General features: G+C 46.0%; 1 protein-coding gene across 3 annotated transcripts in view; it reads left to right on the top strand.

The window, feature by feature from the left end:
- LOC145350784 (ras and Rab interactor 2-like) overlaps positions 1-23796 on the top strand; it is a 156979-nt gene that overhangs the window by 38204 nt on the left and 94979 nt on the right. Inside the window, exon 1 of one of the 3 annotated variants that reach the window (XM_080200074.1) lies at positions 3001-3100. The exons of the other annotated variants lie outside the window; for them this stretch is intronic. The gene's annotated coding sequence lies outside the window, so the exon portion shown is untranslated. Of the gene's footprint in view, positions 1-3000; positions 3101-23796 lie in introns of those variants that run through there. 3 annotated transcript variants of the gene reach the window in all.

Below are 23796 nucleotides of genomic sequence, written 5' to 3'. Positions count from 1 at the left end.
AATCAAAGAATCCCTACAGTGCAGAAGAAGGCCATTTGGCCCATCGAGTCTGCACCGACCACAGTCCCATCCAGGCCCCATGCCTTTGCCCCAGCTAGTCTCCCTGACACAGGGTGTAATTTAGCATAGCCAATCCTCCTAACCCACGCATCTTTAGACTGTGGGAGGAAACCAGAGCACCTGGAGGAAGACCACGCAGACACGGAGAGAATATGCAAACTCCGTAGACGTTAACCTGAGCCGGGAATCGAACCCAGGCCCCTGGCACTGTGAGGCAGCGGTCTAACCACTGTGCCACCCATGGTTGGCATGGTCTCGTGATTCTCCAAATGAAAGATTGCCATGACTTCTTACAAACCTGATCTGATTTATACCCTGCCTTAAGGTGTAGTTACTGTTTGGGGATCCATAAACTGCTCCCACTATTGACTTCTTTCTCTTGCTGCTTCCTCCCAAACTGATTCCGCATCTCTTATCTTCTGCAACAAGAGCATTTCTCACTACTGCACTGACCTCCTTCTTTATTAACAGAGCAATCCCACCTGCTTTTCATTTCTTCCAGCCCTTTTGAACTGTCTTTGGATATTAACATTCAGTTCCCAGCCTGAATATTGGCCTGGAAATATGGCCTGTTTTGTCGTGATGTGGGAAACTGCATCCTGAGCCAGTACAACAGATGATGGAAAACATCGGTCGGTGTGAGTGGATTTTTGACAGATCTCACTTAGGTTTTTTTTTGCTGGTTCAGCTGATTTTTGCCCAGTTTCTACTGATGTTGCTGGGGTAAGCAAGGACGAACTGCAACCCCATTTCTTCCCCCCCCCCCCCAACCTCAAATCAGCCCCCAGGAAGGAAAGAGAAAATTCAAAATATGATGGTTCACATTTTTTTTTAAAGTTTATTTATTAGTGTCAAAAGTAGGCCTACGTTAACACTGCAATGAAGTTAATGTGAAGATCCCCTAGTCACCACACGCCGGCGCCTGTTCGGGTACACTGAGGGAGAATTTAGCATGGCCAACACACCTAACCAACACGTCTAAAAAAGTAAAAGAGTTTATTTATTAATCACAAGTAAGGCTTACATTAACACTGCAATGAATTCACTGTGAAATTCACCTAGTCGCCACATTCCAGCATCTGTTCGGGTCAAAGTACCTAACCCGCACATCTTTCGGACTGTGGCAGGAAACCAGAGCACCTGGAGAAAACACATGCAGATATGGGAAGAACATGCAGACTCCACATAGACAGTGACCCAAGCCAGGAATTGAATCCAAAACCCTGACACTGTGAGGCAGCAGTGCTAACCACTGTGGCACCCACAAGCATAACCTTCAGTAAGCATTGTGAAATGCTTTCCATTCTCTTAAATTAGTGTGTATGTGTCTGTTGACCATGTGTTTGCAGAGTATCCACATTACAAGTTTGTTCTTGTCTCCTCCTTTCCTCCTCCACCCCAGATGAAGCCAAAAAATTTATTACAATGAGCTTGGCCAATGGCGTTGCAAAGCAACAAGGCTGGATCATAGAGGTGTGTGTCCAGAAATAGTGAACTCTGTTCTCGCTATCTTCTTTAGTAAAGCAACAATTAGCTCTTTGCTGTTCAAAGACGTATTTAATGTTGTAGAATCCCTACAGTGCAGAAAGAGGCCATTCAGCCCATCAGGTCTGCACTGACTCTCCGACAGAGCGCCTTATCCAGAGCCATCCACACTCTATTCCTTTAGCCCCATGTATTTGCCCGGCTAATCCACCTCGCCTACATATCCTGGGACACTGAGGGGCAATTTAGCATGGCCAATCCACTAAACTGCACATCTTTGAACTTTTGATTTTGTTTAGCGTAACCTTCAAAATAGCCTTTATCTGAAAATTCGAACTTTTTCCCTGTAGTATAGGCAGTATAGTGGTTAGCACTGCTACCTTACAGCGCCAGAGAGCTGGGTTCAATTCCAACTTCGGGTCACTGTCTGTGTGGAGTTTGCACCTTCTTCCCATGTCTGCGTGGGTTTCCTCCGGGTGCTCCACTTTCCTCCCACAGTCCAAAGATGTGCGGGTTAGGTTGATTGGCCATGCTGAACTGACCCTTGTGTTACAGGATTAGCAGGATAAATATGTGGGGTTTCGGAGATAGGGCCTGGGTGGGATTATTGTCATTGCAGGCCGAATGGCCTCCTTTTGTACAGTAGGGATTTTATGGCAGTAAGATTTTCTTTTGGGTACCTGGCAGGACATTTGAAGCGCTGATAGGCACGGTGGCACAGTGGTTAGAGCTGCTGCCTCACAGCGCCAGGGACCTGGTTTCAATTCCCGACTTGGGTGACCGTGCGGAGTCTGCACATCCTCCCCGTGCCTGCGTGGGTTTCCTCCAGGTGTTCCGGTTTCCTCCCACAGTCCAAAGATGTGCAGGTTAGGTAAATTGTCCATGCTTAATTCTCCCTCCATGTACCCGAACAGGCGCCAGAGTGTGGCAACTCAAGGATTTTTTTTTACAGTAACTCCATTGTGGTGTTAATGTAAGCCTACTTGTGACTAATAGGTAAACTGTATATGGGATGTTCAGGTGTGAAGCTGCTATTTTGGGAATAGCTGCTTCAGCGTGTGTCCAGAAAAACGGGACTTGGGGAGCCTGGTGAGGGTTTGGGGAGGGGGGGGTGCTGGTGGTGGTTAAATCAGATAGCTGCACTGTGCTCCGCCAACCTGCCCATCTGATCCCCTCAGCTTAGCGCGCAGTGTTGGACAACCTGCGGAACAAGGGCGAAGTACAAGGAAGTTTCACTCATAAATCAAATCTTTGTCATTTCTTCAGTTTTTGCCCTTTTGTTCGGTAGGCCTTTTTAACAGCAGCCAGCATTCCACTGCAGGGCCATTGTTTTGCGTCTGGCGGCACTGTTCCTGGCTGGCCTTGTTAGTTTTGGATTACAATTTGTGCGGTGTCCAAAAACCCTCTGCGAGAAATGGAACTTTCTCAGGCTAAGTGGAACCGCTGTCACACGAGGGAGTTCTTTTGGCCGGTCTCTGCTCCTTGAAGCAGCCTGCTTTGAAACCTCCTCCAAGTCACGGATCAGCGACAGGCTTGAATGCAGTTGGCATTTCAGGTGACATAATTGCCCTTGCTGTAAAACAAGAGTGTATCATAATGAATGACTTGTATAAAATTAAATACTGCATGTCTGAAATTAATGTAGAAAATGGTGGAAATACTCAGAAGCTCTGAAATCCTGGATTTGAAATATACAATGTCTGCAAATTGCATTGATTCCTGTGCTTTTCTTAAGGGGAAAGAACCTTATTTTAATTGCTATGCAATGCATATTTTTGTTTTTGTTTATGACACGGTTCTTTTTTGGGGTGTCCCAGTGCTCTACCTTAGTGCCAGGGATCTGGGTTCAATTTCGGCCCCGGATCACTGTCTGTGTGGAGTTTGCACATTCTCCCCTTGTCTGTGTGGGTTTCCTCCGGGTGCTCCAGTTTCCCGTCTCACTTTAAAGATGGGCGGGTTAGGTTGCTTGGCCATGATAAATTGACCCTAGTGTCAGGGGGATTAGACGGGTAAAATGTGGAATTACAGGAATAGAGCTGGATTGGGATTGTGGTCGGTGCAGACACGATGGGCCGAATAGCCTCCTTCTGCATTGCCGGGATTCTATGATATTATGATTAAGATTCCAATAAGTTCTATTTTAAGGTGTCAGTTCAGCGACTGCACACTCTCACCCACTGAATCAGGAGGTTATGAGTTAAAATCTCCCTCACAGTAGCACGTCCTCTAGGCTGACGTTAAGAGTTGTACTAAACATTATGTTGTCGGAGGCTCTGGTCCATTGCAGTTCCTTTTGCTCCAGTCCTGATGGTGATATCCCACTCTTGAAATTCCTCCTCAAATTTACTTCTCTGGGTTGCTATGCCAGCTCCATCCTCTCCTGTTGTCTGATGGTGTCCATTCCACTGCCACTCTGGCAGGGCGTACACTTGTAAGGTGAAAGATGTGTCCTGCCTGTTTCAGTCGTCCCACCTTGCTATGGTGGCACAGTGGTTGGCACTGCTGTCTCAGTGCCACGACCCGGGTTCAATTCCAGCTTTGGGTCACTGTGGGGCACAGAATTTGCACATTCTCCCCGTGTCTGCATGGGTTTCCTCCAGGTGCTCTGGTTTCCTCCCACGGTCCAAAGATGTGCGGGTTGAGTTTATTGATCATGCTAAATTGCCCTGTTTTCTCCCGGGGGATTAGCAGGGTAAATGCATGGGGTTACAGGAATAGGGCTTGATTGCAATTGTGATCGGTGCAGACTCAATGGGCCAAATGACCTCCTTCTGTACTATAGGGATTCTATGATTCATGATGTCCTGCAATCACTTCTGACGAGTTCTTTGGAGCAGTTTGTTGCTGATGTCTTAATGTGATGCCCAGGATTTTACGTAGCCAACACTGGGGAAAGACATACAACACTTTTTGTGCTGCTCTCTTGCAAGTCTCATGGATATAGATTGCAATTGGTAACACAATAGACATGGAAAGCCCCAGCTTCATGGCTGAGTTGATGGTGTTGGATTCCCAGACTGTGTAGAGCTGCGAGATAATTGCTTTTGCAGATTCTTGTGGTGTACATCACAAGAAATGTTGCTCCCTAGGTTGGGGAAGTGGTCAATATCATCGCTGTTTGGTGATGACGGAAAGTCATTGTTGCTGTGCAGTTGCCACTGCCTTGGCCTTCTCGCAGCTGAAGCATAGCTCAAGCAGTGTTGCTACTCATGTCTGGTGGTCATGTCTTGAAATGTATATGATTCTTTAGCCAACAAGGCGCACGCACACACACACGCACACACCCCCGTGCCCGTCTACGTCAATGGGAACGAAGTAGAAATGGTCGACGGCTTCAGGGTTTTAGGTGTCCAGATCACCAACAACCTGTCCTGGTCCCCACGTGCTAACACTATAGTTAAGAATGTCCACCTACACCTCTACTGTCTCAGAAGACTAAAGAAATTTGGCATGTCAGCCACGACTCTCACCAACTGATGCACCTTAAAAAGCATTCTTTCTGGTTGTATCACAGCTTGGTATGCTGCCCAAAACCAAAAGAAACTACAAAGGGTCATGAATGTAGCCCAGCCCATAAAGCAAACCAGCCTCCCATCCATTCACACTTCCCGCTGTCTCAGTAAAGCAGTCAGCGTAATTAAGGACCCCACACACCCTGGACGTACCCTCTTCCACCTTTTCCATCGGGAAAAATGTACACAAGTCTGGGGTCGGGAATCGAACCTGGGTTCCTAGCACTATGAGGCAGTGGTGCTAACCACTGTGTGCCACCCTACTGCCCTACATTCCTCAATGTAAAGATCTGTCCACAACCTAGAAACCTGCCTGTTCTTTACAAAGGATATTGTCTACTCCTGCTTTCAATCTATTGAGGAGGACTGTTCTGACCTGCTGTGTTTTGCCCCTCCAGTTGTTGTAGTCGATGAGGTTTCTTTTCTTTGACTGTCCTCTTAATTGAATGTAAATGATCCTATTCACAGAACAGAGGAGGTGACAGTATGCTTTCCAATATTTATCCCTCAAGAAACCTCATAAATTAAACTATCTGGCTGTTATTTCATTGTTTGTAGGGCTTTATGTATGTAAATTGCCTACTGCAGTCCCTACATTGGATACACTGCGACTACACTTCAAAAGTACTTTACTGGCTGTAAAGCTCTTAGTGATGACCTGAGGTCATGGAAAGCACCATATAAGTGCAGGTCTGTCTTGAGTATTACGATGTGTTTGTGTAAAAGTTCCTGTGCGCAATTTTATTTCTTTAGTTCGGGTACACACTGAGTGGGAATTTAGCATGGCCAATGCACCTAACCAGCACGTCTTTGGGACTGTGGGAGAAAACAGGAGCACCCGGAGGAAACCCATGCAGACATGGGGAGAAAGTGCTAAACAGACAGTGACCACAGCTGGGAATTGAACTCTGGTCCCTGATGCTGTGAGGCTGCATTGCTAACCACTGAGTCACCATGCCACTCACATGGAAAGAATATTAGAAATCTTAAACATGTGCCACCTATACGGTATGTGTACCAGGTTCAGTCAAATTAAGTAACATTCACAAATAATGTAGCATTTTGATATGTTACCGGTATGAATGTGTTGCTGTGACAATGTGTGATCGGGCAGCACGGTGGCACAGTGGTTAGCACTACTGCCTCACAAAGCCAGGGATCCGGGTGTTCAAGAACAAAGAATATCACAGCACAGGAATTGCCCTTTGGTCCTCCAAGCCTGCATCGATCATGCTGCCCATCTGAACTAAAACCTCCTACCCTTCTGGGTACAATATCCCTCCGTTCCCATCCTATTAATGTATTTAAATTTAAATTCTGGCCTTGGGTCACTGTCCATGTGAAGTTTGCAATTTCTCCCCGCGTCTGCGTGGGTTTCCTCCGGGTGCTCTGGTTTCCTCCCACTCTCTAAAAATGTGCCAGGTAGGTGGATTGGCTACGCTAAATTGCCCCTTTAGTGTCAAGAGGATTAGCAGGGTAAGAACATTTAGGGCGGCACAGTGGTTAGCACTGCTGCTTCACAGCTCCAGGGACCTGGGTTCGATTCCCAGCTTGGGTAGCTGCCTGTGTGGAGTTTGCACATTCTCCTTGTGTCTGCGTGGGTTTCCTCCAGGTGCTCCGGTTTTCTCCCACAGTCCAAAGATGTGCAGATTAGGTTGATTGGCCATGCTAAGAATTTCCCTTAGTGTCCTGAGATCTTAAATTAGAGGGATTAGTGGGTGGATATGGGGGTAGGGCCTGGGTGGGATTGTGGTTGGTGTAGACTCGATGGGCCAAATGGCCTCTTTTTGTACTGTAGGGTTTCTATGATGAGGTTATGGGGATAGGGCCTGCATGGAATTGTGGCCGCTGCAGACTCGATAGGCCAAATGGCAGCTTCCTGCACTGTACAGCTTCTATGATTTTATTCTATGATTCTTCAGGAGAACTTTTTTCAGCCTTTTGCTGTGTCCCGAATGTTTTTTTTTTACAGACAGTTAAGTGCTTTTATTTTGAGTCCTGCTTGCAAATGCAGCAGCCAATCTGTGCTGAGCAAGGTCCCACAAACAGCTGCCATGACCAGTCTGAAGGATAAATATAATGTGGAGGTGCCAGCGTTGGACTGGGGGTGAACACAGTAAGAAGTCTCTCAACAACAGGTTAAAATCCAACCAATTTATTTGATAGTAAACTCACAAGCTTTCGGGGTTTGCCCCTTCATCAGGTGAATGGAGAGCTCTTGCCTCTTCGTCAGGGGAATGGCCAGAACTCTCCATTCACCTGGCGAAGGGGTGAACTCCGAAAGCTTGTGAGTTTACTATCAAACAAATTGGTTGGACTTTAACCTGGTGTTGTGAGACTTCTTACTGAAGATATATATAAGCCAGGGTCCCATTTTAAAAACTCCCGTGTTCCTCTTCGAGTTATACTGCAGGATCTTTTCACGTCCACTTGAGAAGGGAACATCTTTGACATCTCATCCAAATGATAACACTTCCAATAATTAGGCTGTGTCTCAGCCTGGACTGAAATGCAAGCCTGGATTATGTCTACAAGTTTTAGGAGAAGGGATTTGAACACTGATCGTTTGACCCAGTTCCAAGGCACTGTTTCAAGGCGGGCCCAGCCAAAAGTAAAGGATTATTTTCATGAAGTTTTTTTAAGTTCAGCTGAGTAACCTAAATCATCCCCATGTAATGACACCACAGTTCCCAGCCAGATGATTGGGAATTCCCAATAAATCTTACCTGGAGGCCACTCTGTTACTGTAGATGACTGGGATTAATTTTATGATGTGGATTTTATGATGTTGACTGATAGCCAAGTTCCGCACACATGAGGACGGTCTCATCAGGGATCTTGGGTTCATGTTGCACTATCTGTAACCCCCCCCCCATGACTTGCCTGGGTTTGCAAAACCTCACTTACTGTACTATCTGGAGACAATACACATCTCTTTAACCTGTGCTCAATGGTCCTTCCACCACATTGTTAGCCACTTTAAGACTTGAACAGCAGGTTAGGTGTAAAGATTCGCATTCTAATCAGTAATCTGTAAACTGTCTGTGCTGTTATATGCTCTGTCTGAGGCCAGAACTCTCCATTCACCTGAAGAAGAGGGAAACCCCTCGAAAGCTTGCGAGTTTACTATCAAATAAATTGGTTAGACTTAAACCTGGTGTTGTCAGACTTCTTACCATTGATTTTATGCACATTGCTTATGTTATGTCACTGTCCCCCACTCACTACACTTTGCAGTATAAGTCACCCAGCTCTTATCGGAAGAAGTGGCTGCGATTTCGGCCATGAGTTTTGTTTGTTGCATTTGGTGGAGATCAAATCAAACCACCTTTGCGGAGGAGGTAGTTCCTGTTTGCTACTTATGAGACTTCTTCAGCTTCCTGGTCCCCACCATCTTCAGCTGCTTCATCAAAGGCCTTCCCTCCATCAGAAGTGGGGATGGCACACTGATGATTGCACACTGTTGAGCTCCACTTGCAACCCCTCAGATATTGAAACAGGCTGGTGCCCGTATACAACAGGACACTTACCCCATCCACTCCCTCCACCACTGGTGGAACCTAGCTGCAGTACGTACCGTCTGCAGACAGCAACTTGTCAAGGCGTCTTCAAAAGCACTCCTTAACTCACCATGTCTTATCACCTAGGATAAGAGCAGAGGCACGAGGGGTGTTCGCCACCTGCAAATTCCCCTCAACAAGTCCCACACTACCCTGACTTGGAAGTGCATCACTGATTGTTCCTTCACCACTAGGTCAAATTCCTGGAATACCCTACCTAATACCCAACATGTTGTCACAGTGGTTAGCACTGCTGCTTCACAGCGCCAGGGGCCCGGGATCGATTCCCGGCTTGGGTCACTGTCTTTGTAGGGAAAGTGTGCTGGTTAGGTGCTAAATTCTCCCTCAGTGTACCCGAACAGGTGCCGAAGTGTGGCGACTAAGAATTTTCACAGTAGCTTCGTTGCAGTGTTAATCTAAGCCCACTTGTGAAACTAATAAATAAAGTATTACAACGTTGTGAAAGCATCTTTGCCACGTGAACTGCAGCAGTTCAAGAAGGCAATGCACCACAACCCTCTGTAGAGGAACCAGAGATGGTCAAGAGATACCAAACGCCCACCTCTTGTGAATGAGTATGGTTTCTAAACTTTTAACTCCCAATTTTAAATTTTTAATACCATTGCCCACCACCCCCAACCCTCTTCTGCCCAAAGTGAAGTGTTAATCGAAGAGGCTGTCTCATTTCCTTTATCTGTTTAAGCTGCCTTGGGATTTATGCCATTTGCTTTTCTTTTTGCCTGACGCAGCTGTTCAAACACCACAAATTGCTCGGCCTACGCAAATGTCTTGATGTGGAGATGCTGTCATTGGACAGGTGTGGACACAGTAAGAACTCTCACAACACAAGATTAAAGTCCAACAGGTTTATTTGGAATCACGAGCTTTAGGAGCGCTGCTCCTTCATCAGGTGTGTGGAGAGGTAGGTTTCACAAACACGGCATATATAGACAAAGACACAATTGCAAGACGATGGTTGCAATGCAAGTCTTAACAGTAATCAAGTCTTTACAGGTACAGTGCAAGTGGAGAGAAGGTTACCTGTAATGACTCTCATTCCAACCATTATCCTGCAATTGTGTCCTTGCCTATATATGCTGTGTTTGTGAAACCTACCTCTCCATTCACCTAAAGTTAAAAGTTTATTTATTAGTCACAGCTAGGCTTACATTAACACTACAATAAAGTTACTGTGAAAATCCCCTAGTTACCACACTCCGGTGCCTGTTTGGGTACACTGAAGGAGAATTTAGCGTGGCAAATGCACCTAACAAGCACGTCTTTCAGACCATAGGAGGAAACGGGAGCATCCAGAGGAAACACGTGCAGACATGGGGGGAACGTGCAAACTCCGCACAGACAGTGACCCACCCTGGGAATTGAACCCAGGTCCCTAACGTATGAGGCAGCAGTGCTAACCACTGTGCCACTCCTAGATCAAGGAGCAGCACTGCAAAAGCTTGTGATTCCAAATAAACCAGTTGGACTTCAATCTGGTGTCGTGAGACTTCTTACTGCACTCAAATGTAGTTTTGTGGGCATGAAATTTGATTCAATTTGCTTCATGTAGCCAATGCAGAGGCAAAACCAGATTAACCATTGCTGTCCAAGAGTGGGAACCATTGGCCCTCACCTAGAGCAAAGGAGACAAAAGTTGGACAGCTCCATAAAGATGTGTGGAGGTGGGTGAGGGTGTTTTTCCCAAATTTGCTGTTCTTGAAGAGCTTCTGTGTTGTTTTGGCTCTTGGGGCAGGGGTGGGTATACCATATCTTTCCCATGTTGCTTTCTCCTGTTTATATTCTTCAATCCCTTGTGTTGCTATTTATACTGCCTCAATTGGCTCAACATGTTCAGAAGGCAGATGCGGAGAACCGCAAAATGTCAGCACTGAAGTAAAAACAATATCCAATGACCACAACTGACTTTGGCATGACTGATAATTCATCACAATAATGGATGTAGAAGGAATTTCCAGTCACTAAAAAGACTACATCTGTCTTTAAATCTCACTAGCTGATCTGAAATTCCCTTCTACAATGGTCTTTGAACATTGCCGTGTGAGGCACGCTGAAAAACATTGGCCGAACCACAGTGTCTTCCAGATAAACAATGGATAAACCAAAACCATTCGTTTCAGCCTTCACCACTAACCCCAACCGCTCCAGATATCTTCGTCCTAATGCTCATCTGGCCCAACTTCCTATCCTCCAGAACCATGTGTTTATTCACAATTCTGCCACTTGTATCCTTTCACCCGCCTCTCTTGTGCTTGCAACAATATCCACATATAATTCTCATCCTGATGTTTCTCTAAGTGCACCACCTTGCTTCTACCTGTCGCTATTGCCTCAACTAGCTGTGGAATCCATTACCTGAACTCTCCATTCTTCTGACTCTGGGCTTCTTGTGTCGTCCCCATGGCCAGTTGGAATCTTACGGCTGCCTAAGCCCCACACTCTGGAGTTCCCTCAAGAGCGTGAGAAACTAGGGCAGGAGTTTGCCATTCAGCCCATGGAGCATGCTTCACCGTTCAATGGTTGATCTGGTTGTGGACTTAACTCCATCTTCCTACCTGTCCACTATAACCCTTGACCCCCCCATCAATCAGAAATATGTCTATCTCAGCCTTGAGTGCATTCGATGACCCTGACTCCACTGCTCACAGGGGAAGAGAATTCTAAAGGTTAATGACCCCCTCAAAGAAGAAATTCCTCCTCATCTCTGTCTTAATAAGAGATCCCTTATTTTTTTAAACTGTGGCTCCTAGTTCTGGTTTCTACCATAAGGGGAAACATCTACCCTGTGCAGCACCTTCAGAATTTCATTAAGGTCTCTTGTGATTCTCTTAAATGCCAATGAATGTAGGACCAACCTGCCACACTTTCCCTCATGAGAATACCCCTTCATCCCAGGAATCAAAGTAGTAAATTTCCTCTGAAACGCTTCCGATGCAAGAATATCTCTCCTTATGTAAGGAGACCAAAACTCTGCAGTGTACTTTGGGGTGCAATGGCACCGTACAGATGTCATTAGACTTCCCAATTTTTACATGCTATCCCACTTTCAATAAAGCCAGCATTTCATTTGCCTTCCTAATTACTTGCTGTACCTGTATGCTAGCTTTTTGTGATTTCATGTAAAAGGATGCCCAGATCCCTCTATACCACAGAATCTCACGTTTCTCCACATTATGTGCTACCTGCCAATTTTTGTGGTCCCCTTGTGTCTATCCTGCTTGTTATATCCTCAATAAATGCTAATAAATTTCCCAAGCATGACTTCCCTTTTACAAAGTGTTGACTCTGTCTGGCTGCATTATGATTTTCATTCGTGTACAGAATTTGAGCATTGCCGAAAAAAGAGACGTGCAGTCAAAGCTTTGTGTCTTGAACTCACCAGGATAGCTTGGTTACCCCATCTTGTAACCTTTATCATGCCTTAGCAACAAACCTTCGTATGGTTATGTTCCTGAAGTGCCTTGAGATGTTTTTTCTGTGCTAAAGGTGCTACGTTTTATAAAGTCATAGAATCCCTACACTGCAGAAGGAGGCTATTCGGCCCATTGGTACAGCTTGTACCAACAACAATCCCACCCAGGCCCTATCCCTGTTGCCCCACTTATTTACCCTGCTAGCCCCCTGACACTAAGGGGCAATTTAGCATGGCCAATCCACATAACTCGCACATCTTTGGACTGTGGGAGGAAACTGGGGCACCCGGAGGACATGAGGAGAATGTGCAAACTCCACGCAGGCAGTCACCCAAGGCCAGAATTGAACCCAGGTCCCTGGTGCTGTGACGCGGCGGTGCTAACCACTGTGCCACCCAAGAGTGCAAGTTATCGTATTTGCCACTTCTGTCCAGTCTTACTGTATCACCACTTTGCAACTGAATTACAGCTGCTTGGATCTTCATATAGTATAGTGTGAATTGAGATGATTGCTGTGACTCAGAACAAACGATTTAATTGAGTGGTATGGATCTGTTTTGCAGTAGCCTTCCAGCAGTCATTTGCTTGCATGTATATCCTTTGTCCCTCATTTATACTAGTGGTAATTAGAACTCTTTTAGTCTTTTGTGTAAATGTTCCCTGACCCAGCTCTGTAATTCACTACCTGAACTCTCAGTGGCTGCAAGAGCAGGTCGGAGGCTAGGAATACTGCGCTGAGTAAATTACCTCCCGATTCCCCACAGCCTACCCACCATCTATCGACAAGGCAGAAATTAGAATTGGTGCAGCTCCAACAACACTCAAGAAGCTTGACACTATCCAGGACAAAGCAGCCCACTTGATTGGCACCACATCCACAAACATTCACTTCCTCCACCACTGGTGCTCAGTAGCAGCTATGTGTACTATCCACAAGATGCACTGCAGCAATTCACCAAAGATCCTTAGGCAGCACCTTCCAAACACACGACCACTTCCATCTAGAAGGAAAAGGCCAGCAAATAAATTGGAACACCACCACCTGCAAGCTCCCCTCCAAGCCACTCAGCATCCTGACTTGGAAATATATTACTGTACCTTCACAGTCGCTGAGTCAAAATCCTGGAATTCCCTCCCTAACAGCATTGTGGGTCAGCCCACAGAACATGGACTGCAGCGATTCAAGAAAGCTGTGCTTCCTTGTGACATGCCAGTGAGCATCCGGACAACTAGGGTGGGATTTTTTCACACCGCACCCCCAAAACTGGAAAATCCCATCTGAGGTGAACGGACCTTTGCATCAACACCCCCCGCCCCCCCAATCCACTACAATTCCCATGGTGAGCGAGATGGGAAAAGTCCCCCCATAGGGCCACCCTAGCTATGACAGTAACACTACATTCTGCACTCTCCTTTCCTTCTCTATGAATGGTATGCCTTGCCTGTATCACGTGCCAGAAACAATACTTTTTAGTGTATGTTTATACATGTGACAATAATAAATCAAATCAATAATTTCTAGTCTTGTTTATTTCTTGAGAATGGATAGAAACAGTTCTGCATTTAGCTCAGCAGAGCTATTGTGATATATTTTACTCGATTGCCTGAGGGCAGCATAGTGACGCAGTGGTTAGCACTGCTGCCTCATAGCTCCAGGGGACCCGGGTTCAATTCTGACCTTGGATCATTGTCTGTGTGGAGGTTGCACGTTCTCCCTGTGTCTAAGTGGGTTTCCTCCAGGAGCTCCAGTTTCCCCCCCACAGTCCAAAGATGTGCGGGTTAGGTGGGATGGACATGCTAAATTGCCCTTTAAGTGTCCAAAGATGTGTAGGTTAGATGGGGTAAGCTATCGTGAATGTTGGACTTCCAGGGATAGGGCAGGGGAGAGGGCCTGGGCCAAAAAAGCCAGGAAAGAAATAATCCAACAGCTAACCTGTAAGGAATTGATTACTTATTTAGATTGTGTTGTCTGGAGAAAATACCCTTTCAGAAAGTCAGTGCAGACTCAATGGGCTGAATGGCCTTTTCTGCACTGAAGTGAAAACAGAAAATACTGGATAAAAGCAAAATGCTGGGATTTGAAACAAAAACAGAAAATGCTGGAAAACCTCAGCAGGTCTGACAGCCTCTGTGGAGAAAGAGAATGGAGCCAGCGTTTCAAGTCTGAACGACCAGATGATTCAAATCTGAATCATCAGTGCGGACACTTGATTGTACTCTCTGTGCTAAACAGGCCAGATAGTTTATGTGGAGTGAGGTGAACCGATCTGATGTGAAGTCACCAATCTGAAACATTTAAGGTTCAGTGGCACTGGTTTCCTTTTTTGATGCCATAAGGCTCTGTATGTTTCCACAATGGCTTCAACATGCACAGTTCTGAAGAGTGCTGGGTGCTATGTCAGCATGGGGATTAATGCCTGCCCAATGCAGAATAGGTATCTCAGCAGGTAACGTTGATTTGATGCCAGTGTTGCTATTTTGAAACCCCATATTTCAGTTCAGGACCCCTTTTTAACCTTGCCTGAAATGACACACAGGAACAGAGACAACACAATCTAAATAAGTAATCGATTCCTTACAGCTTAGTTGCTGGATCATTTTTTTCCTAGCTGTTTCGCCTATTCCATGCATTTTGAGAGCTTTTCCATTCTTGTTTAGAGTTAAATTGTCATACATCAAACGATCCAGCTGGTGCTGATATATTTCTTCTTAGTGAGGTAAAGCCTTGTGCTTGTTTGGCCAACTCAGTCTTCCTCTTGGATTAGAACAGGCTGGGAGAATGATTAGAGGTCACACAGAGCAGGAGCAGCTACCATAAGAGGAAGGAGAGGGAGAGAAGGTCTCTGCAGAAGGCAATTCCTGAATGGGGTGTTCAGGAAACAGGTCTCCTAACTATACCCCAGCAATGTCTAATGTTCAAGGTGCCTGAACATCATGAAAGAAGTGTTATTGAAACCTGGCATCTATTGAAACTACAATGGGTAGCACGGTGGCACAGTGCTACCCCACAGTGCCAGGGACCCGGATTCAATTCCAGCCTCAAGTCACCATCTATGTGGAGTTTGCACTTTCTCCCTGTGTCTGCTTGGGTTTCCTCCGGGTGTTCCTCTTTCCTCCCATGCTCCAAAGATGTGCAGCTTAGGTTGATTGGTCATCTAAGTTGACCATAGTGTCAGGGAGATTAGCAGGATAAATATATGGGGTTCTGGGAATCAGGCCTGGGTGGGATTGTGGTTGGTGCAGTCTTGATGGGCTGAATGGCCGCCTCCTGCACTGTAGGGATTCTATGATTCTAACCCTAACTTCAGAGCAGGGCAAGGATAATATTAAGGAGCTTGAAGCAGCGTGGTTTAATTAAATAATCAACCACCTACGAGTTAGTTTCTGGATTATTTTTTCTTTGCCGTTGCCGCAATTATAATAACTCGAATGCGAGGTCCATGGCTGGAAGGATGACTGTGGCAGTGAACATGTTGTGTGTCAGGCTCCTTGCGGGTTGCTGCTGGAAATATTTTAACAGCACTGTTATGCAAGGTATGTGTGTCGTTTGAGGGACTATCTGCCTGTTCTGGAGGAGTTTCTTGGGGGTGGGGTTGGTTAGCTCAGTTGGCTGGACGGCTGATTCATGGTGCTGGGCGAGTGCAGGTTCAATTCCCCGTGCCGGCTGAGGTTATCCATGACAGCCCCACCTTCTCAAACCAAACGAGAAAATGCTGGAAAATCTCAGCAGGTCTGGCAGCGTCTGTAAGGAGTGAAAAGAGACGATGTTTCGAGCCCAGATGACCCTTTGTTGCACTTTCTCAACCTTGTCCCTCATCTGAGGTGTGATGACCCTCAGGTTAAATCACCACCAGTTGGTGCTCTCTCTCTGTCAAGAAATGGGAGAGCAGCCTATGGTCCTCTGGGACAGTCGCGATTTTCACAATAAAAATAATGGGAAGAGCCTGTGTTCATCTAGATTTTCCCGTCTTAACTGTGTCCCCTTGCTGTCTGTCCAGTGTCATTCAGAAATAAAACTTAGATTAAATATTACGTTTTATTGTAAAGAAAGGCAGTAACAGAGCACAAAATCATGTTATGTTATGTGTACGCTGGTTGGCGCTAATATTGGCTTGCTCCCATGGGTTAATATCTCTGGGAGCCTATATCTCCTGAGTGGCCGTGAGAACCTGTGCTCCTTTTGTGCCGTTCAGACGGGAAGAATGGATTTGCTTTACAATGAGTGAAAAAGGGGAAGAGTGTTGAGTAAATGTGAGAAGGAAACTTCTGTGTGCATCAGTCAGATGGTACAAAATGATTAGCCTCAACCTGTCAAAAACACTTACTTACTATTTGCTGCCATAATCTCCCATTTTGTCCTTTTTTTAAATTTTTTTTTGTTGGTACCGTTTGGTACTTCAGTCGAAAAAGCCAATTCAAATCAAGTCCAATCATGGCCCCCACACGAGGGACAAACCAGATCCAAGCTGCCAAGACAATGGGTGGAATTCTGTAGCCATGCTTGTCCCAAAACCGGAAAATCCCACCCGAGGTCAACGGACCTCTCCATGGTCTGCTCCTCACCCGCTATGATTCCCGTGGCGGGGAAAATGGGAAAATCCCCCTCCCCATTAAATTTAGTGAGTCTAAGTAATTCTAAAACAATTCTTTGTGACAATTTGATAAATATGATTTTGATTCAGGGTGTGAATACATGGGAACACCACCACCTGCAAGTTCCCCTCCAAGCCACTCACCGTGCTGACTTGGAAAAATATCTCCATTCCTTTGCAATCACTGGGCCAAAATCCTGGAATTCCCTCCTTAACGGCATTTTGGGTCAACCCACAGAACATGGACTGCAGCGATTCAAGAAGGCAGCTCACTACCACCTTCTCAAGGGCAACTAGGGATGGGCAATAAACGTTGGCCAGCAAGGAACGCCCATGTCGCAATTTGTCTTTATTTCTATTGGCTCCCTGGAGCTATTCTGTATTAATATATGCATCAGAAATGATGTAATAAACCTACAGTGGGAAACAAAGAGAAGCAGTGGCCATGGAAGAGATTACCCACCATCAATAAAGCATTTTTAACCAAAGTCTGTTCCACATATCACATCTCCAGTACGCAACAGTTTGGCTTGTTTGTTTTCAGGGGGTGCCATTATTGGTCAGGAAGTGGACAGTGAGGAAGTTTTAAAAATAGGTACTGTTATGTATGCGGGGCGTAGCCCTTGAAGAGTGCAGGTCAGTCGACGCTTGGTTGAGGGCTGGAGTGTGAGGGGAGCAGTTCATTCATTAAACTCTTGTTCGCTCTTATGGATTTCCTCATAGACTCTACAGGGAAGAAGGAGGCTATTCGATCCAATGATTCTTTACTGACCATAATCCCACCCAGGCCCTATCCCCATAACCCCACATATTTGCCCTGCTATATCCCCCTGACAAGGGGCAATTTAGCATGGCCAGTCCACCTAAACTGCGCATCTTTGGACTGTGGGAGGAAACCGGAGTACCCAGAGGAAACCAATGCAGACATGGGAAAGATGTGCAAACTCCACACAGACAGTAATCTGAGGCTGGAATTGAATTCGGATCCTGGCACTGTGAGGCAGCAGTGCTAACCACTCTTCTGCTCTGTTTCTCATGCGCACAGACTCAAACCTTCTTCTTTAAACTGGAGATAAGTTTAAATGTTATGCCCTTTCCACCCTGGTTGGTGTTGACTCTTGCTGAGGCATGGTCACACTAGACCCAGTAGATAATAGGTCGCGAGCCAGAGTCCAGAAAGCACCACAGGCATCTCTCTTGGATAATTTGCTATTATTTATGTGTAACACGTATTGGTATCAGCAGGCTATGGAGAAGGGATAGTCAACCACAACTGCCCCGCCTAAAATCACCATTTTTAGACCTGTTAGGGTCAGATTAGCTGACTCCTCTCTTTGCGCCTGCCACTCCTGAATTGATTACAACAGAGTTTGGAATTAAAAAGGAGGTATCATTGCCAATTTGATATGTAATTAAGCATGTATAGCTTGGTGCAAGAAATAAGCCACTCGGGTTCCTTAAGTGAATAAGTGCTCAAACTGATTTGGGCAATGATGCAGAAATTATTGACAAAAAGTTTAAAATGTACGAACACGTTGAACTAGCCACTAATGCAAAAAAAACACACAGGGTAGCCCCAAGCAAGCAATCTCACAGCGAGAGATAAAATTGCGCAAAATATCAAATCTTAAAAAAAACTGGCCAATTTTTTATATTCATTTGTGGGACATGGGTGTTGCTGGTTGGCCAGCATTTATTGCCCGTCCCTTGAGAAAGTGGTGGTGAGCTGCTTTCCTGAATCGTTGCATCGTCATTAGGGAGGGAATTTCAGGATTTTGACCCAGCAACTGTGAAGGAACGGCAATATAGTTCCAAATGGGGAAGCTGAGTGGCTTGGAGGGGAACTTGCAAGTGGCGATGTTCCCATGTATCTGCTGCCCTTGTCCTTTTAGATGGAAGTGGTTGTGGGTTTGGAAGGTGCTGTCTAAGGATCTTTGAATTGCTATAGTGCATTTTGTAGTTCATACACACTGCTGCTACTGAGCATCGGTGGTGGCAAGATTGAATGTTTATAGATGTGGTGCCAAGTAACAAGTAAGGTCAGCGAAAAAGTATTCACAGATTGTCCAGAGATTTCTTTACAACTGAAGGATTCTTTTCCACATTCCAGCAGTCGGGCTGCAGTGGCTGGTTTATTTGGGAATTCTCCTTTTAAGAAATCACGGTTTGCAGCAGTGACGTTTTCTGGTGGGTTTTTCAAATCACAAGCAGCTCAGCTTTGATGAGAGATGTTTCAGGAGAAAGAAAGATGGTGGGGGGTGGGAAAAGGCTATTGCCCCTGTGGCAGTCTCTGACTATCATAAACGAAGTATATTTGTATTTTTTTGCTGTACCTGGATTGTGTGAGCTCTTGCTTAAGGGCTCCACTCGCTATCCTGGAAATAGTCATTGGGCATTCCCAGATGCCAAAGGCATTCTATCCTCCAAGCCCCTGGAAGGCTGTCTTCTTGAAGACCAGGGGTAACCATTGCAGAGATGGCTCATGACCTTCACAGGAAATCTGTGGGTGCAGGCTAAGATGTGTAACATTGAGGGAAAGATGCACCTCTACCAGGGCTGCCATTGAGCAGGCATGTGGTCTGCTCAGAATGGAGATTACGACACTTGGACCATGCAGATGGCTCTCGGCAAATTCACCTGCTCATGACTGACCAAATGTTGTTGGCTGCTGCGCAATGCACAGCCTGACGCTCCAGAGAGGGGAGGCCCTGACAGAGGCAATCCAGTGCAGCATGCTGCATCTTTTGACAGAGAGTCTTGATGAGCCTGAACCGTGGGGCTAACTGTGGTCCGAGTCGCACCTTCGGGCTGCAGGAGGTGGTGAGGATTTGAAGCAGAAAGTAATATTCAGGAGGTTTTCCAGCCTCTTGAGGAGAGACAAACCAATTTAAAGGATAGGATATGAGTTTTTTTCTGAGCGGGAAGGGAACAGGTGTGCTCAGATGTTATTCTTCCCCAGCAGAATGGTTCTGGGTGAGACGCTGCTGCCATAGTTGTCCATGGAATGGAAAAACATGCCCTGGCCCTGTTGCTGTTTGTGTCTGCTACAGACGCTGCCATCTAGTAGTGTCACCCAAACGTGGACTCCTAATGGATTTCCCATGAAGCTGCCACTAACCTGTAGCCTTTTAACAGGTGGCCAGGAATGACTTGTGGCCTAACCCGACCCCCCCCCCCCCCCCCCCAACCTCCCCCAGAGAAGACCTCACCTGATTGATGTGTGTGTGTGTGTCCCTTTTCAATGCTAATTGGGCAACCTTCCCGCTGGGTGGTCAGTAACTGGCCAGCCGATGCTTGCTCTGCCTCGCTGACACAGTGGGTCACGGAGAGTGGAAGGGCCGGAACGGACATGTCATGCACGTCCTGTCTCGTCTCCCTCACCCTGCGGAAACGGTTAACGTTGCAGAAACTGGCGAGATGAAGAAATGATTTTCAGTAGGAAATCATTCTCTATATAAAGTGGAGCTCTTGTGGCGCAGTGGGTAGTGTCCCTGCTATGGATGCTGCCATCTGGTTCTGTCCCCAAATGTGGATTCTTGATGGATTTCCCATGAAGCTCTGGGTTCGAGTCCCACTCCAGGATTTGATGGCCAAAATTCATCGGGTGGGCAAACAGGTTGAGTGTCAACCTGCAAATCCTTCCAACACGCCAGTGGCAGGCGATATGAGAAGGAGAGACACCTGATTAACCAAGCTGGATGTGGAGTGACGTCCTTAAGCTATCAGCCACTGGCGACCTGTTCCGGGAATTACTAGCTACGGCAACTGAAGAAAATCTGCTCTAATGAACCACTAAAAAGTTTATTTATTATCACAAGTAGTCTTACATTAACATTGCAGTGAACTTCCTGCAAAAATCCCCTAGTTGCCACACTCCAGCACCTGTTCGGGTACACTGAAGGATAATTTAGCATGGCCAATGCATCTAGCCAGCATGTCTTTTGGATTGTGGGAGGAAATCGGAGCACCCGGGGGAAACCCGCACAGACACGGGGAGAATGTAGACTCCACACAGGCAGTGACCCGAGGCCAGAATTGAACCCGTGTCCTTGGTGCTGTGAGGCAGCAGCACTAACCACTGTGGCACCATGCCGCCCCAGGGTATGGAAAGAGAATTAGGGTGTACAAAGAGATTAAGGAAGATGTTGTGAAGAGCACGCAGTGCTACTTCAATTCAATTTGGCTTCCTGAGTTTTGGGTTTTGGTTCTGGGTCATAAAATCAGCGGAATGATCCTCGAACAGTTTGTCTCCCTTTGGGAGCAATAAAACATATATTTGTATTCAAAGAACTTTCAAACTTTTAGCCCTCAAAATACACAAGTCCGAAATAAATAGTGGCATCTGCTTGGTCAGCAGCTTCTCCCTCCCTACTTTTTATGGACTGCATCTATGTGACACAACATGGGGCTATGTTGTCAATGTGAACTCAAGGTGAAATGTCAAACTGGGGAAGCTATATGTGGATTATAATACAAGGGCAGTATGTCAATATAAATGATTCCAGTTTTTATCAGGCTTAACGCTAGTACTGGATATAACCGGGGGCTAATAGTCAGATGGAACCATAAAAATAAAGTGATTTTTTAAAAAAATTTTAAACTACTTTGCACTTAGAATTCAGTTTGTAATTTTAGAAACTCCATCACGTAATAAACTTCCACAGACCCAGAAAAAGAACTTGATCTAAATATATTTCGGTCTTGAAATATACAGTCGTGGCAGCCCCAGCCTGCCTCTGACCCTCACTATTCTAGTCAAATCAGGGCACTTCCTACTCCATGCTCATCTCATCCGTGTGGCCAGCAACCCAGACAATCTGCCATGGCAGGTTGGGAAATGAAATTCAAGCAATCTAATAAAGTCACTCCCTCCGCCACCGACGGTCAGTAGCAGCAGTGTGTACCGTGAACAAGATGCACTGCAGCAATTCACCAAAGATCCATGGACAGCACCCTCCAAACTCATGATCATTTCTATCTAGAAGGATAAGGGCAGCAGGTATATAGGAACACCACCACCTGCAAGTTCATCCCCAAGCCACTCACCATCCTGACTTGGAAATGTATCACAGTTTCTTTGCTGTTGCTGGGTCAAAATCCTGGAATTCCCTCCTTAATGGCATTGTGGGTCAACCCACAGAACATGGAGTGCAGCAATTCAAAAAGGCAGCTCACCATCACCTACTCAAGGGCAGCTGCAGATAGGTAATAAATGCTGGCCAATCAGCGACACCTATGTCCCACGAATAAATAATTTAAAAAGTACCATAGGGTTGCCATTTTGTCATTAGCTTGTTCACCAGTGTCCTTCAGGAAGGAACCTAGCACACTTACCCTTCCCCATCTGGCCTACACGAGACTGCAGTCCCACATTACGTTGTGACTCCAGTTCCATATCAAATGGTTGAACCTAGGGATGCATAATGGATGCTGTCTGATCAGCATTGCCAACATTTTGGCTTCTGTTCGCTGCTTTTCTGAGGCTCGTTCCAGGACTTGAATACCTAAAATCACTCAATACCTCAATGAACTGCTGAGGGAATATTGCCTTCTTGGACATGCATTTTTGGCAAAGGTAGACAAAGTCTATTTGTCTGTTGCACTGGTTCAGCAGGTTGTTAAATGATCCCATGGTACATGTTGAGTAAGTCTTAGGAGGTTGACCCATTGACCTCACCAGCACATAGTGATCTAGCTGATTGTTTGGGATTGTCTGTGGGATTTTGCTGATAATGTATTTTAATGTGTGTAAAAAGCTTTATTGTTTTTCCAGTTCCTTACAGTTCTCTTACTGAATTCCTGTCTTATTACCTCCACAGCTATCTCCCGAATTTATTTCCAAATCTACCTCCTTCCATTTGTCAAGGCTATGGGCCAAGTGTCAGCAAATGAGATTCGGTGGGCAGGTCAGGGCCTTTCATGGCTTAATGGGCTAATGGGCTAAAGGGCCTCTTTTGCTTTTTGGTGCTCTGTGAGTCTATCAGGACTGACATTCTTCACACCAAGGTAGAGGCCAGTTATTCACTGAGCAGTACTGGGTACAATGCACGACAGGGTTGTGCTCAACATTCTTTTCAAATCCCTCCACGATTTTGCCTCTTTCTGTCTCTGTAACCTCCTGCTGTCGCCCAACTCTTGAGGTCTTTGTGCTACTCCAATTCTAGCTGCACTCCTAGTTTTCACTGTTACACGTTTAGCAGACAGAGGGTGGTGGTTGATGGTAAATATTCGTCATGGAGTTCGGTTACGAGTGGTGTGCCTCAGGGATCTGTTTTGGGGCCACTGCTGTTTGTAATTTTTATTAATGATCTGGATGAGGGTATAGTTGGGTGGATTAGTAAATTTGCTGATGACACCAAAGTCGGAGCTGTGGTAGATTGTGAGGAAGGGTGTCATAGTTTGCAGGAAGACTTGGACAGGTTGCAGAGCTGGGCCGAGAGGTGGCGGATGGAGTTTAATGCGGAGAAGTGTGAGGTAATTCACTTTGGTAGGAATAACAGATGTGTTGAGTATAGGGCTAACGGGAGGACTTTGAATAGTGTGGATGAACAGAGGGATCTAGGTGTATGTGTACATAGATCCCTGAAAGTTGGGAATCAAGTAGATAGGGTTGTTAAGAAGGCATACGGTGTCTTGGCGTTTATTGGTAGGGGGATTGAATTTAGGAGTCGCAGCGTCATGTTGCAACTGTACACAACTCTGGTGCGGCCGCACTTGGAGTACTGTGTGCAGTTCTGGTCCCCGCTTTACAGGAAGGATGTGGAGGCTTTGGAGAGGGTGCAGAGGAGGTTTACCAGGATGTTGCCTGGTATGGAGGGGAGGTCCTATGAGGAGAGGCTCAGGGATTTGGGGTTGTTTTCGCTGGAAAGAAGGCGGCTAAGAGGGGATCTTATTGAAACATATAAGATGATTAGAGGTTTAGATAGGGTGGACAGTGATAGCCTTTTTCCTCGGATGGAGAAAGCTAGCACGAGGGGGCATGGCTTTAAATTAAGGGGGGGGTAGTTATAGGATGGATGTCGGGGTAGGTTCTTTACCCAGAGGGTGGTGAGGGATTGGAATGCCCTGCCTGCTGCGGTTGTAAATGCGCCTAGTTTGGGGGCGTTTAAGAGATCCGTGGATAGGTTAATGGACGAAAAGGGATTGGTTTAGGTTA

The sequence above is a fragment of the Carcharhinus amblyrhynchos genome, chromosome 12 (genome assembly GCF_965287045.1).
Source record: "Carcharhinus amblyrhynchos chromosome 12, sCarAmb.v2.hapA, whole genome shotgun sequence".
NCBI classification, from domain to species: Eukaryota; Metazoa; Chordata; class Chondrichthyes; order Carcharhiniformes; family Carcharhinidae; genus Carcharhinus; species Carcharhinus amblyrhynchos.
This window is presented reverse-complemented; position numbering and strand designations above follow the sequence as displayed.